This window comes from Lampetra fluviatilis, chromosome 27, assembly GCF_964198595.1.
Source record: "Lampetra fluviatilis chromosome 27, kcLamFluv1.1, whole genome shotgun sequence".
Classification (NCBI taxonomy): Eukaryota; Metazoa; Chordata; class Hyperoartia; order Petromyzontiformes; family Petromyzontidae; genus Lampetra; species Lampetra fluviatilis.
The window spans coordinates 8,512,235-8,526,851 of NC_136301.1; positions in this window are offsets into that span (position 1 = coordinate 8,512,235).

Below are 14,617 nucleotides of genomic sequence, written 5' to 3' on the forward strand. Positions count from 1 at the left end.
ATTACATTACATTTCGATATTTTACTAGGTTATTTAATTTTAGTGCGTCCTCCTGATTTTCAGGCTTACTTGCCGTGCAGCACCACGTCTGTTGACCACTCATTTATATGCTAATTTTTTCTCTAACCCCCTTTCCTTCTCTCTGCCTCCGCCCCCCCCTCTGTCTATTTAAGGCCACCCCACAGAGACGATCACCCCACTCTGTTACCTGTGTTGCTCCAGCTATGTATCTTGGTGATATCTGTCTGCTAATATGTCTGTCTATAGTTTTCTGGTTAGATTTTATGTCGCTATTTCATTATACCTGATGATGATTGCTTGTGTTGCAATCGAAACGTCGTATTCTATTATTTAATTTAATTTATTATTTTATCTTTAGACGTGACTTAACCGAAAGAACCAAATAATAAACTGAATTTAATTTACTTTCAGAGATCTGTGAGTGTAAGAGACCTTAAATCACTTTCATAGAGTGAGGTATCAGAAACATCCACTTAATTTAATAGATAACCGCGTTATTAATTAGTACGTGATCCATTCACATTGATGCATCTCACCGAGACCTCTTACATTCACCCCGATTCGCTTTCCCAGAGATGTATCAACTTAATCAAATTAAATTCACATTCACAAAGATCTGTTATCTGAAGAAAACACTTTAATGCACATCTGTTATTTGAAATCCGCCAACTAAAATTACCTATATGTAAATGATCAGGGCTATACTTCTTAAAGGCACACATATTCACCTAAACGCGGTCCAAAAAACTATATATTTTTTGCGTAATTATAAAATAAGTTGTTGTCATTATATGCTACGATTCACTATCGCTCTGGCTATAGCAGGAGCCTCAGTGGCTCGTGTCTCCACCAGTGCCGTCAGGCGGTCAAACACCCCGGGCTCAAGCTTCGTGATCTGATTGCTGGACAAACCCAGCACTCGCGTGGTGGTGGGGATTCCCGCAGGCACAGACGCGAGGCTTCTGCGATCACAGTCTACGGTTGTCCCTGAGCACGAACACTGCGAGGGACGGGCGACGGTTTAGAGGCTGCACACAACGGCCTCCCTTTGCACGCGAGCAGTGTCACGTGCAGTCAAACATGTACGCTAGTATCCTTTCCCTCAATACATATGTAATGTGAGGGTACACCTGGGTGATTAAGTGGTCACACCTGATTGGTAATGATTGACTCGACCGGTCCCAGCCCATAACCAATGGGGAGAGGAGTAGGGGCGTGGCCCTGACGTAATGCGAAGGTTACACCTGGAAGAAGATGATTGGCTCTGCTGGCTTCAGCCACAGCCAATGGGGAGACGAGTTAGGGGCGTGGTCCTGGGACCGTAGGATGGGATCTGGAAGATTCCAGGGAGGTTACCCATGATTGGCTGAGAGGTACCACGTGACCCAGGGTTTAAAAGGGGTGGAGACGGGTAACACGTGGTCAGAGCTGGAACGAACGAAGGGGGGAGCCACGCGGTAGCGCGGGGTTCAGAGCCTGCCACGTGGCAGCGACAGTCATCTCTCTCTCTATCCCTCCCTCTCACACTGTCTGCCAACAGCGTGAAGGAGCCATAGAGCAGAGGAGCCAGTACGATGAGAGCTGTGGAAGAAAGTAAATAAAGAACACTGATTCCAGAAGTTGCCTCCGCGACCTTTATTACACATATATACATTGTTAACACTGACTGCTTTGGATTTGTGTTTGAATCCGCATCTCCTGTTGCTTCAGCTCCCCACTCCTAGCCCCCATTCTGCCGAGTCCTATATAACCTCGTGCCATGGCAGATCTCTCGCCGACTTCAGCAGTTTTCCTTGCTGTGGTTGTCCCACCTGATGACGATTGCTTGTTTTGCAATCGAAACGTCGTAATCTATTATTTTCCTACCTACATGACTTCACCGAAAGAACCAAAGAGTATGGATCCCTGCAGTCACGAAAACTTCAAATCTAGATTGACTTGAAGCTTTCGTGACTGCAGGAATTGATACTCTTTGGGTCTTCTGGTAAAGTCAAGTAGATAGAAAAAAAATCACAACGTTTCGATCGCAACACAAGCAATCATCCTCAGGTGAAAAATATAGCAAGAGAGCTGCTGAAGCAGGGTGTTATATAGGCCTGAGATGGGTGCAGTCCAAGGGTAAGTGGGTGGGGTTAGAAAAGGAAGATCGAGGGCACCCCAAAGCTATTGGGCTGGTCATTGTATTGGGATAGATTAGCATGTCAATGCAGGGCTTTACACGGGAGATGAGTACCTCTTCACGCTCGTTTGACAGCGAAAGCACCGTGACTTGTAAATAATTACAACGATCGTCGCGGGAGCGCCGCGCGTGATTCACTCGGAATCTTAGGTGCAGCCAGGTGATGGTCTCAGCCTGGACCGCAACGACTGTAAAACGAGCATCAAATGACATTTATATTTTACTTAATTTCAGGAATGAGTGCTCACTGCAGGTCGTTTATGAAGGTAGAATATAATGTAGTCGTGGCTGCATCTAAACCGTCACCTGTCCCTCGCAGTGTTCGTGCTCCGGGACACTTGTGGATTGCCAGGTCAGAAGGCTTGCGTTTGTGCCTACGCCAATCCCCACCACCACGCAGGAGCTGCGTTTGTACAACAATCACATAACGAAGCTCGAGCCCGGGTTGTTTGACCATCTAGTGAACCTGCAGAAGCTGGGTGTGCACAGCAACCAGCTGAAGAGCATTCACAGGGGTATGACTGATAGTGGCTACGCACGTTACAGTCCGACAGTTTGTGATGCATCGACTCTACACTGAATGCATCACTAGCATTCTCAGCGCACTCTCTGTATGCGTTTATGAATCACAGCCAACGAGCCGAAGCTGTTTTTTGAACGGCAGTTATTTCAGTTTTGTTCGATGTTTTAGCAACACATATGAGCAGATAAACACTTGGCAATAAAAGAGCAACCACCTGCATTGCCAGATGGTTCAGAAACACGGTGATTATAACAAAGTATAAGACATCGACTGAGAAGTGCGCACAGAAGTACTGCGAGTTGCATGCTTGGAATTGCATTGAGAGGAAGGCAGAAGAACACATGGAACAGATAATAAACTATCGCAATGACATCATACAGATAAAAGGAAGCTGGCTTGTGTTGTATCCTAACCCTTCTTCCAAACTTGATATTTTTATATATTATCATCATTGATATATAATGAATGAAAACACACCAAAGCGCAGTAAACTGCAAAACACCAGGTGTTGTAGTAATGAACGGGAGGAGGGCTAAGATGGCAGAATTGCAACCTTGCTTCAAGGATAGATAAGGCCTGATAAACGGACACCTGTCACCCGTGCAGGCGGCAGAGACAGTGGGAAAGTCAGCCAGACATAGCTAAGGCAAAAAGCCCAACCATCTATGACCTCAGCACATGGGCGAATAATGGAACAGTGTCGACTCGAATGCAATGAAAGGAAGCAGAGGCGCCTTTGTCTGGATCACGGCCACAGAAGGCCGGGGGGGTCATCACTGATTGTGTGTTAGGGATTTCGAGCTAATTGGAACACGTGCACACAGAGAGGAGAAACACGCCTTGTTCTCTGCAGCTGAAAAAGCCAAGATAAACTCAGCTCAAGGTTGTGTATACAGGAGAGGGGGCTGATTAACAACCACTGCACGTCTGAACGTGAGGGGGCCTTGTCCTGAAATTAATCACACTCCCAGAGCAGAAGGTTGGATGACCACAGTGAGGCGAAAATAAGGGTGTTGCTCTCTCTCTCTCAAGGCTGCAGGCTCAGCTGAACAGCGAGGCTGCGGGGGGGGGGGTTACCAAAAGTTCGTGTTTGCCTAGTTAAGTCGAAAAGCTCAATTATTCTGTATTGCTATTAAAATAACGTTAAAGTCGGAGTTTAACAACAGGGTAGGCTAAAGTTATTGATACAACTCGACCCGAAGCATAACGGGATAAATCACCACCAGGTCGAATAAATACATAATAAAAGAGCGATGTTAAATCCAGGGTCGGAGAGAAAGGGAGATCCCGGCCGTCTTTGTATCCCCGCAGCGCGGGATGGGAGTGTGTATGTGCTCGGGGAGGCACCGCCACTTGAGTCAAGCACCACGATGGGAAACGACACACCTTAGGCTACATACAGAATCATAACTGGGAAATGGTAAGGGACAAATGTTAATTTAAAACTTTTAACCATGTCTTTGTGTGCTGTGAGGATCGGAGGGAGTGTGCCCCTCCCTCCAGGTCGTGCAACACGGACAGAGGTGCCTATGAGACGATTTGTACGTCTGTGTTTTGGTTCATGAAGAAGGCCAAACAAGGGATAAATCGCACCCAGACAGAGAGACGACCTCGAGGCAATTTGTAACACCTGATTGTTTGCTCGTGGATTTTATGGAGGGAATATGACCACGGGATATATCGTGGGTGATGCACACAAGGACACACGGACGTACGGACACACACATGAACACACCTACACACGGACAGATCCTGACACAGTAAATCAAAAGAAACCCCGCCTTGTGGGCAGGACCCAAAGGGATTTTTCGGCATAAAAGAAAGGACTCTGAGCATTGGAAACCAGTTGGACCAGGAGAGTCAACTCATCACGAGGGCGACCAACGGGTCGACTCATGAGCGAGCTCGACCGGAAGGGTCGGCTCGACTCATCAGCCAGTTGGACCAGGAGAGTCAACTCATCACGAGGGCGACCAACGGGTCGACTCATGAGCGAGCTCGACCGGAAGGGTCGGCTCGACTCATCAGCCGAGTTGGACCAGGAGAGTCAACTCATCACGAGGGCGACCAACGGGTCGACTCATGAGCGAGCTCGACCGGAAGGGTCGGCTCGACTCATCAGCCGAGTTGGACCAGGAGAGTCAACTCATCACGAGGGCGACCAACGGGTCGACTCATGAGCGAGCTCGACCGGAAGGGTCGGCTCGACTCATCAGCCGAGTTCGACCAAGAGGGTCGAACTCACCAGCCGAGCTGCGACTAACGGGTCGGCTCGACTCTTCAGCTTCTGGGACTCAGCCGAGTTCAGCTGGCTCTCGGGGCTCGACTCAAGCAGCTCCCCGTCTCCTCTGCAGGCGGGCAAGACCCGCTTGACAGCTCAACCTGCCGCGTCAGAGGCCCCTGCTGGCAGCCAGGGTCGCGGTCTGGTGACGAGAGGACGACGGTGCGCTGCGAGCGAGCTGCGGGCGCCACCTACCGACCGGGTTCCGAACTACGACAGCGTATCAACAGGCATCCAACCAATTCCCCACGGCGACAGAGGAGCGACTAATACGTATGACGCGCACCGCCCCCTCACCACACGACCACCAGGCGTTTGTTTGACATAAAGAACCGACTCCGAACACTGACTATTGAAGACAACTCTTACCACTCAAACCCACTCGAACCCATAAGCCATCCGTGGCTGTGAAGAAAAACTCGAGACCGAGTGATGGCCATCCGTCATTTATAAGAGTATTATCTTTAATATTTAGTGGACTGTACTCTTAATCGCATAAATTCCCAACAGATCCATCAATACGAATTGATTCTTGGCACCTCCTTCCGCCGAGCCACTCTGTTGTCAGATAACCTGCGATGTATCTGTTGAGATTGGTGCCTTTAAGAATAATAACTGTTTTGATTGTGTTTTATCGCCGTATAATCTTTCAAGCATCTTTCATTCATTAACGTTAAGGTTTTCTTAGCATAGTATTTGCACGTTTTAACGACTCTCTCTCTCACTAACAACCATCGCGTTACGCGGGATCCATGTGCCGTTGTCAAGTGAAATCAGACAATCATTGATGATACTGTATTGATGCCGTGTTGACGTTCCGGGATTGAGAGTTCGCATACTATATCATAGTTGAGGTTGAATTAGTAATAAATTGATTAATACAGAAGTGGTTGTGTGATTCTTTCCTGAACTATACATAAGATCTGCTTCTGCGTTGAGATCTGAACTTGGTGACCTTAATAAACACACTAACACATACTCAGTAAATGTTAAAGCGATAACGGGGCGAACCGGGGACCTAAATAAGCGAGAATGAGACGAACCTAGACAACGAGGCCGAGTTAATCTAAGTTAATCTTGTATACTTACACCACACCTGCATAACTGCATACGATTAATTGCCTTATTCCGATCGATAACCCACCCTCGTCACCGAGGCGGGGTCTGGTTATCATAACGACTTGCATTATCATAATTACACCCACTCGCATAATTACTACAATTACCTCTCGAATTGGCATAATTAAATGTGCGTAATTACATGGATTAAAGTATTTCCGGATAATTACACATTTGGCCAAATTTCAATTGATTATTATTATTTTTCACTGAATATTCATAACCCACATATACAACATAATAATTTCACCCACGCACGCATACAACACATCAAAATTTTCACACCCAACATATACAACATAATGGGGGCTCGGGTCCGGGATTTCTCGCAGACAGTTTATGCATGAATTCAGGAACGAATCACTGTTGTGTTAATCAAAGTGTTGTGAACTAACGTTGCCTTGTGATTGTAAACGGGCGTAAAACAAAACAAAACGCGCTCTGAAGGGAATACCAGAGTAGCAGAGTATAACAAAGACAGCTGGGCTGAAATTATTTGCTCGAGTTGAACTGACGCATCCTGTGATACAATTGTGTATAAGTACTCTGAAAAGGAATGTCAAAGTAACTCCTGCCACTTGAGATGATAGGATTAAGAATAATTTTTGAATGGGTGACGGGGTACGGGGAGCTCGTATTAAAACGTACCGACCAATCTGTTACAAAGCAGTACAGTCAGAGAGACATATGGGGAGGGAGCTGTATCGATAACACGAACACACCTCGGGGGAAACTAATTGACTGGATAAAATGTAACAAAGGCGAACACGATGCAAAAACTACAGGAAAGGCAGGACAGGACTCATTCCTCCTCACACAGGCATACAGACAGGGATGGTGGAATAAAGGGAAATTTGGAAAGGAAACGGGAGATAAATCGTCTCTAATAAACGAGGAAAAATGTCCTCACACCATTGTAAGGGAGGAGAAATCAGGGCTCGCGACACCAGAGGAGCTCACAGACGTGGATCCACAGAATAAATGTGGAAGTAACATTAAATCACACTCATTCGAGAGAAGGGAGGGAGAGATACATATGCAAACAAAAACATGTGAGATTGACAACTTCACAGATAGAGGGAAGCAAAATGTTAAAGTAAAGTTGATAGGACGTGCTCCGCTAAGGGCAGAGGCAAAAACTGAAGGGAAATGGCAACACGAGCGACACGGCACTGGGCACGCACACAGAAAATGCACACCGCTTAATCACGCCCCACGCAGAACAGATAAAAGTGACAGATTGCCTGATGATAACTTGTTTGATGATGACGCTGACGGCGACCAACTTTCGGAATACTTTTTCAACAGTAAAACCCTTAAATTGATGGACAAGGCTCTAGTCAGAATTCCCGATTTTGACCCCCACAATAAGACTATGGATATCCACACACATATCGCGACAGTGGAAGAGGAGGCAATGATTAGAGGGTTGATGAGACGGGATGAAAAAGCGAGTTTGTTGAAACGAAGCTTAAATAAAGATTTTATTCCATGGGTAAAGTCACTACCACACAAGGTTAGAAATTATTTTAAACAACTGAGCCTGGCAGTGATTCGGAAGTTTGGAGAATATTCGACACTCACTCAGGGGTTTTATGCTGTAAAATCGATGACCCAGGGCATGGACCAAGATCCACGTGACTACCTCGTACAATTTAAAAGAGCGTATTACGCAGGCGATGTGAATCAATACCACGAAGGAGATAAAATGTTCAAAATTATGTTTTTTGAATCCTTGAGCCCAGAGATTACAGAAAGGGTGAGAATGGTTTTGAATCCAGAAACCGCATCCTTACGCCGCATAGAGAGCAAGGCGTACATGGCATGGTTATACAGAGCTAAGAATCATAATTCGGATCCAGAACACAGGGAGAGGGATAAAGAACCCAGCCTCTCAGAGAGGAATAAAAATCACCGAGCAGTCCCACAATGCAGGACGGAGCAAACACGCACGCACACATGGCAAAATAACCCAGAGAGAGGTTGGCACGAGAATGAGAGCGGCATAAAGCCGAACATTCAGGAGAATCGTAGGGGGGGAGGTTCAGAACAGAACCATATCAACACCATCCAGCGGGAAGGGGTTACACAGACCGCGGATGTATGGATGCGAACATTCAGAGTAATCGCAGGATGGGAGGTCAAACACAATCGATCCAATTCCGACCAATTCCTCCACCGGCTATACCAGGAGGGAATAGAGGAATAACACAGAATGCGGTCCAAAGACATGATGAACTACCCATAGTGAGCGCGAGCGAGCGGCCAACACGCGCCCCACCCGCCGAGGTATTAAACCCTGAGCTCAAAGGGGAATACAGGCAGAGTACAAGTGACAGGGCGGGCAGAAACGTGGACAGTACTCCCGTAAATGACGCGCGGATCGAATACAAGGACAGGGTTGCATTGAAGCGTGATCGGACAGTACAAAAACCGACAGCAGGGACACGCCCTGAGGAGCGCAGGCATGAGCCTTTGAATGGAAAATATCCAAGGGAAACCAAAATTTATGTGGGTCGGAGTGCTAAAATGGAGACGAATGTCCATGACGTATCGGGAATGGTGTTGAAATCCAACGCACTCGTAAAAGCAAAGAGGGCAACATTACGAGGGACAGAATTAAATCGACACACTGACTCGGCAAATGTGCATGTAATCGCAGAGAGAGCGAATGCCAGTGAGGACGGAGTACAGAAGTTGGTTGTGTGCGCGAATTCTGATTATGTGCAGCACAATTTTACACCCCACACTCCCACGACGCGAGAGAGTGAGAGGGGAAATTACAAAAACGAACCGGAAAACCGTGATCGAATGATCAAAGTGATAAGTGGTAAACCAGACACTCAGAACTTGGTAAAAAGATTGCAAGGATGTAACAGGAGGGAATTAACGCAAAAATGCGTTCGAAACCGCTACATAGCGTTTCCCAGGATTTAACAAAAAAAAAAAAAATTAATATCCGTCGGAGTTATGAGGGATGAGAACCATGTAACTGGGGATATCGATGTTAAAGTTTTGTGGTATTTTTTTGTTTATTTCAAATGTAATCTTGTTAAGATTGTGATACATGCGCGCTTTGGAAGGAATGCGTTATGGATTAGTACCGATGTTTAACGTGGTGTTTTATTTTTTTTTTGCTTATTTCAAAAGTAACCATGTTACGATTGTGATACATAGGCGCGCGTCGTAAGAAATAACCGCCGAGAGTGAGGGCGGCTTATAGATTCATAACACAAGAAAAGGGGCATTTACTTGGTTTGGAAATTCGCCAGTGGCCAAATCGACCCCTGATGATTATTCAAACGGCCGGATTGTTGTGTCTATTTTTTTAAATTAAGAACAATTCAAAAAAAATATAATAATTTTTTTAAATTTATATATATACCTTTTTTTTAATTAATTAATGAAAACAACTCACTTCTCCTCACAAGAACACCAGGAATCCATGAAACATGGAGGGCGGTTAAAGTGTTGAGAGTTCAGTCACAAAGAGGTCATGGACATCCAAATGGACAAAAGATGTATGGACTAGCCTCCCAAGACATCTAGAGATACAGATAAGGGCAGAATAAATAACGGTTGAAACTTCGCGTTTTCTTAACGTTTTCCGTACCGAAAAGTAGAAACTTAACAAAGATAATTAACCAACAAACAATACTTTTTTATTATTATATGTTTCCTACCTATACGACCTTCCAAAAAAAAAAAAAACTAAAGAGTACGAATTCCAGAAAGCTTAAGTAGAAACATAATAACGCTTAACCTTAGGACATAAAAATTAACTCAGAATAAAACACCAATCTCTGGGGAACTAAACTAATGGGCATATCACACTACGATAATGTGTAACATGTTTTCCAGGAAATGGCAGCCCACCTGCTCACGCTCCTGCTAACGTACCTTGCCAAGCTAGAAGGGAGCCAAGGCCTGATGATGCCACCCAAGAATAACCGTAGAAACTATATTTTTAACGATATCTCCTATAACACGTAGTCAATAAAATAATTTCTCCCTCCCTTTTCGTGTTACCTTCCTTTAGAATTTTTTTTTTCCTCCTCTCTCTTGTCACATATAACCATGTTAAGTTGTGACACGTACGCGCGCGTTGTAAGGAAATAGCAGCAAAACTTGAGGACAATCGATGGTTCATGATGGAAGAAGGGTATACATTTTTTTAAAAATAACCCGTGGCCATTTGACCACTGGCCATTTTTAAAAGGGCGGAATGTTGTATCCTAACCCTTCTTCCAAACTTGATATTTTTTATATATTATCATCATTGATATATAATGAATGAAAACACACCAAAGCGCAGTAAACTGCAAAACACCAGGTGTTGTAGTAATGAACGGGAGGAGGGCTAAGATGGCAGAATTGCAACCTTGCTTCAAGGATAGATAAGGCCTGATAAACGGACACCTGTCACCCGTGCAGGCGGCAGAGACAGTGGGAAAGTCAGCCAGACATAGCTAAGGCAAAAAGCCCAACCATCTATGACCTCAGCACATGGGCGAATAATGGAACAGTGTCGACTCGAATGCAATGAAAGGAAGCAGAGGCGCCTTTGTCTGGATCACGGCCACAGAAGGCCGGGGGGGTCATCACTGATTGTGTGTTAGGGATTTCGAGCTAATTGGAACACGTGCACACAGAGAGGAGAAACACGCCTTGTTCTCTGCAGCTGAAAAAGCCAAGATAAACTCAGCTCAAGGTTGTGTATACAGGAGAGGGGGCTGATTAACAACCACTGCACGTCTGAACGTGAGGGGGCCTTGTCCTGAAATTAATCACACTCCCAGAGCAGAAGGTTGGATGACCACAGTGAGGCGAAAATAAGGGTGTTGCTCTCTCTCTCTCAAGGCTGCAGGCTCAGCTGAACAGCGAGGCTGCGGGGGGGGGGGTTACCAAAAGTTCGTGTTTGCCTAGTTAAGTCGAAAAGCTCAATTATTCTGTATTGCTATTAAAATAACGTTAAAGTCGGAGTTTAACAACAGGGTAGGCTAAAGTTATTGATACAACTCGACCCGAAGCATAACGGGATAAATCACCACCAGGTCGAATAAATACATAATAAAAGAGCGATGTTAAATCCAGGGTCGGAGAGAAAGGGAGATCCCGGCCGTCTTTGTATCCCCGCAGCGCGGGATGGGAGTGTGTATGTGCTCGGGGAGGCACCGCCACTTGAGTCAAGCACCACGATGGGAAACGACACACCTTAGGCTACATACAGAATCATAACTGGGAAATGGTAAGGGACAAATGTTAATTTAAAACTTTTAACCATGTCTTTGTGTGCTGTGAGGATCGGAGGGAGTGTGCCCCTCCCTCCAGGTCGTGCAACACGGACAGAGGTGCCTATGAGACGATTTGTACGTCTGTGTTTTGGTTCATGAAGAAGGCCAAACAAGGGATAAATCGCACCCAGACAGAGAGACGACCTCGAGGCAATTTGTAACACCTGATTGTTTGCTCGTGGATTTTATGGAGGGAATATGACCACGGGATATATCGTGGGTGATGCACACAAGGACACACGGACGTACGGACACACACATGAACACACCTACACACGGACAGATCCTGACACAGTAAATCAAAAGAAACCCCGCCTTGTGGGCAGGACCCAAAGGGATTTTTCGGCATAAAAGAAAGGACTCTGAGCATTGGAAACCAGTTGGACCAGGAGAGTCAACTCATCACGAGGGCGACCAACGGGTCGACTCATGAGCGAGCTCGACCGGAAGGGTCGGCTCGACTCATCAGCCAGTTGGACCAGGAGAGTCAACTCATCACGAGGGCGACCAACGGGTCGACTCATGAGCGAGCTCGACCGGAAGGGTCGGCTCGACTCATCAGCCGAGTTGGACCAGGAGAGTCAACTCATCACGAGGGCGACCAACGGGTCGACTCATGAGCGAGCTCGACCGGAAGGGTCGGCTCGACTCATCAGCCGAGTTGGACCAGGAGAGTCAACTCATCACGAGGGCGACCAACGGGTCGACTCATGAGCGAGCTCGACCGGAAGGGTCGGCTCGACTCATCAGCCGAGTTCGACCAAGAGGGTCGAACTCACCAGCCGAGCTGCGACTAACGGGTCGGCTCGACTCTTCAGCTTCTGGGACTCAGCCGAGTTCAGCTGGCTCTCGGGGCTCGACTCAAGCAGCTCCCCGTCTCCTCTGCAGGCGGGCAAGACCCGCTTGACAGCTCAACCTGCCGCGTCAGAGGCCCCTGCTGGCAGCCAGGGTCGCGGTCTGGTGACGAGAGGACGACGGTGCGCTGCGAGCGAGCTGCGGGCGCCACCTACCGACCGGGTTCCGAACTACGACAGCGTATCAACAGGCATCCAACCAATTCCCCACGGCGACAGAGGAGCGACTAATACGTATGACGCGCACCGCCCCCTCACCACACGACCACCAGGCGTTTGTTTGACATAAAGAACCGACTCCGAACACTGACTATTGAAGACAACTCTTACCACTCAAACCCACTCGAACCCATAAGCCATCCGTGGCTGTGAAGAAAAACTCGAGACCGAGTGATGGCCATCCGTCATTTATAAGAGTATTATCTTTAATATTTAGTGGACTGTACTCTTAATCGCATAAATTCCCAACAGATCCATCAATACGAATTGATTCTTGGCACCTCCTTCCGCCGAGCCACTCTGTTGTCAGATAACCTGCGATGTATCTGTTGAGATTGGTGCCTTTAAGAATAATAACTGTTTTGATTGTGTTTTATCGCCGTATAATCTTTCAAGCATCTTTCATTCATTAACGTTAAGGTTTTCTTAGCATAGTATTTGCACGTTTTAACGACTCTCTCTCTCACTAACAACCATCGCGTTACGCGGGATCCATGTGCCGTTGTCAAGTGAAATCAGACAATCATTGATGATACTGTATTGATGCCGTGTTGACGTTCCGGGATTGAGAGTTCGCATACTATATCATAGTTGAGGTTGAATTAGTAATAAATTGATTAATACAGAAGTGGTTGTGTGATTCTTTCCTGAACTATACATAAGATCTGCTTCTGCGTTGAGATCTGAACTTGGTGACCTTAATAAACACACTAACACATACTCAGTAAATGTTAAAGCGATAACGGGGCGAACCGGGGACCTAAATAAGCGAGAATGAGACGAACCTAGACAACGAGGCCGAGTTAATCTAAGTTAATCTTGTATACTTACACCACACCTGCATAACTGCATACGATTAATTGCCTTATTCCGATCGATAACCCACCCTCGTCACCGAGGCGGGGTCTGGTTATCATAACGACTTGCATTATCATAATTACACCCACTCGCATAATTACTACAATTACCTCTCGAATTGGCATAATTAAATGTGCGTAATTACATGGATTAAAGTATTTCCGGATAATTACACATTTGGCCAAATTTCAATTGATTATTATTATTTTTCACTGAATATTCATAACCCACATATACAACATAATAATTTCACCCACGCACGCATACAACACATCAAAATTTTCACACCCAACATATACAACACTTGGCCTATACAGCGTTAGAAGTGACGGTGTAATATTCCAAGATGGCCAATTGACATTGAAGATGGTCGATAAATATAGTGGAGCCATGAGAGGGAACGCTTCCGGAAGGACGTACACCATGGAGACGGAATAATGACAGGTGCAAGGAGGATTAATACATTGCATGGTTGTGACTACGGCTTGCAGAGACCTTCATCCAGCAGTGGATTGATCGTACCCGATGATTATGTATGCAAATCCACGTATTGAAAAAACATGCACATCCGTAACTCAGCGAGAGCCTATGGAAATACACTTCTGTTTTCACTGAGACATGGGAAATACATTCTTAAATGTGAAGTGACATAGTGCTGGCTGCTGGCAGAAAAGGTAACTGCGGTGTACGACAGTACTCGCGTCAGCAGGCCACGATATATACGAGAGGGGGACATCTTGGGGAAAGGTCACAGAAGGGGACCATCGGGAAGCCCCGGGAACTCACTTGCAGGTTTCAGAAAGGGGGCGTGGCCAGGGCGGAGCAATCCCACGCTGGGAGTATAAAAGGGGGCCCTGACCAGGAGCTCGGGGCTGTCTCTGGAAGTGGAATCCCCGTCGTGCTGTTCACCATCTCGTTGTCGTCACCATCTCGTAGTCGTCGCCATCTCCTCGTCATCGTCTCCGTCTTCTAGTGTGCACCCACGTAGGGTGTGGATTATCCCGATGGTGCTTGTTAAATAAAGAAGTGCCTCCAAGTATTACTGTCTCCGATCTGCGTCACTACAAATGTATGATCCAAACTATAATCAAAATATGGGACTAAATATATATAACAGCACAATTCTAAAACAATTAATTCATACCAAAGAGTTATATATGCACTAGGTATTCTAAAATGTTGCGTGAAGAGCGGTTTTCAGGGAAATATTCAGTCAGAGGCAACTCGTGTAAATTTTGGACCACACGCGACACCGCTCGCATGGCAAGG